This window comes from Phyllobates terribilis, unplaced genomic scaffold, assembly GCF_046119375.1.
Source record: "Phyllobates terribilis strain yellow unplaced genomic scaffold, ASM4611937v1 Scaffold_2374__1_contigs__length_137051, whole genome shotgun sequence".
Taxonomy (NCBI): Eukaryota; Metazoa; Chordata; class Amphibia; order Anura; family Dendrobatidae; genus Phyllobates; species Phyllobates terribilis.
The window spans coordinates 105457-107653 of record NW_027365132.1 but is presented as its reverse complement, the minus strand read 5'-3'; positions in this window follow the sequence as shown (position 1 = coordinate 107653).

Below are 2197 nucleotides of genomic sequence, written 5' to 3'. Positions count from 1 at the left end.
CAGGGCTGCAGGGTAAGTCTCTGACTGGCTGCAGAGGAGCCGGCCTGGCTGCTGGGTAAGTCTCTGACTGGCTGCAGAGGGAGCTGGCAGGGCTGCAGGGTAAGTCTCTGACTGGCTGCAGGGTAAGTCTCTGACTGGCTGCAGAGGAGCCGGCCTGGCTGCAGGGTAAGTCTCTGACTGGCTGCAGAGGGAGCCGGCCTGGCTGCAGGGTAAGTCTCTGACTGGCTGCAGAGGGAGCCGGCCTGGCTGCAGGGTAAGTCTCTGACTGGCTGCAGGGTAAGTCTCTGACTGGCTGCAGAGGAGCCGGCCTGGCTGCAGGGTAAGTCTCTGACTGGCTGCAGAGGGAGCCGGCCTGGCTGCAGGGTAAGTCTCTGACTGGCTGCAGAGGGAGCCGGCCTGGCTGCAGGGTAAGTCTCTGACTGGCTGCAGGGTAAGTCTCTGACTGGCTGCAGAGGAGCCGGCCTGGCTGCAGAGTAAGTCTCTGACTGGCTGCTCAGGGAGCCGGCCTGGCTGCAGGGTAAGTCTCTGACTGGCTGCAGAGGAGCTGGCCTGGCTGCAGGGTAAGTCTCTGACTGGCTGCAGAGGAGCCGGCCTGGCTGCAGGGTAAGTCTTTGACTGGCTGCACAGGGAGCCGGCCTGGCTGCAGGGTAAGTCTCTGACTGGCTGCAGAGGAGCCGGCCTGGCTGCTGGGTAAGTCTCTGACTGGCTGCAGAGGGAGCCGGCAGGGCTGCAGGGTAAGTCTCTGACTGGCTGCAGAGGGAGCCGGCCTGGCTGCAGGGTAAGTCTCTGACTGGCTGCAGGGTAAGTCTCTGACTGACTGCAGAGGAGCCGGCCTGGCTGCAGGGTAAGTCTCTGACTGGCTGCAGAGGGAGCCGGCCTGGCTGCAGGGTAAGTCTCTGACTGGCTGCAGGGTAAGTCTCTGACTGGCTGCAGAGGAGCCGGCCTGGCTGCAGGGTAAGTCTCTGACTGGCTGCAGAGGGAGCCGGCCTGGCTGCAGGGTAAGTCTCTGACTGGCTGCAGAGGAGCCGGCCTGGCTGCAGAGTAAGTCTCTGACTGGCTGCTCAGGGAGCCGGCCTGGCTGCAGGGTAAGTCTCTGACTGGCTGCAGAGGAGCCGGCCTGGCTGCAGGGTAAGTCTCTGACTGGCTGCAGAGGGAGCCGGCAGGGCAGCAGGGTAAGTCTCTGACTGGCTGCAGAGGGAGCCGGCCTGGCTGCAGGGTAAGTCTCTGACTGGCTGCAGAGGGAGCCGGCCTGGCTGCAGGGTAAGTCTCTGACTGGCTGCAGAGGAGCCGGCCTGGCTGCAGAGTAAGTCTCTGACTGGCTGCTCAGGGAGCTGGCCTGGCTGCAGGGTAAGTCTCTGACTGGCTGCAGAGGAGCCGGCCTGGCTGCAGGGTAAGTCTCTGACTGGCTGCAGAGGGAGCCGGCAGGGCAGCAGGGTAAGTCTCTGACTGGCTGCAGAGGGAGCCGGCCTGGCTGCAGGGTAAGTCTCTGACTGGCTGCAGGGTAAGTCTCTGACTGGCTGCAGAGGAGCCGGCCTGGCTGCAGGGTAAGTCTCTGACTGGCTGCAGAGGGAGCCGGCTTGGCTGCAGGGTAAGTCTCTGACTGGCTGCAGAGGAGCCGGCCTGGCTGCAGAGTAAGTCTCTGACTGGCTGCTCAGGGAGCCGGCCTGGCTGCAGGGTAAGTCTCTGACTGGCTGCAGAGGAGCCGGCCTGGCTGCAGGGTAAGTCTCTGACTGGCTGCAGAGGGAGCCGGCAGGGCAGCAGGGTAAGTCTCTGACTGGCTGCAGAGGAGCCGGCCTGGCTGCAGGGTAAGTCTCTGACTGGCTGCAGAGGGAGCCGGCCTGGCTGCAGGGTAAGTCTCTGACTGGCTGCAGAGGAGCCGGCCTGGCTGCAGAGTAAGTCTCTGACTGGCTGCTCAGGGAGCTGGCCTGACTGCAGGGTAAGTCTCTGACTGGCTGCAGAGGAGCCGGCCTGGCTGCAGGGTAAGTCTCTGACTGGCTGCAGAGGGAGCCGGCAGGGCAGCAGGGTAAGTCTCTGACTGGCTGCAGAGGGAGCCGGCAGGGCTGCAGGGTAAGTCTCTGACTGGCTGCAGAGGGAGCCGGCCTGGCTGCAGGGTAAGTCTCTGACTGGCTGCAGGGTAAGTCTCTGACTGACTGCAGAGGAGCCGGCCTGGCTGCAGGGTAAGTCTCTGACTGGCTGC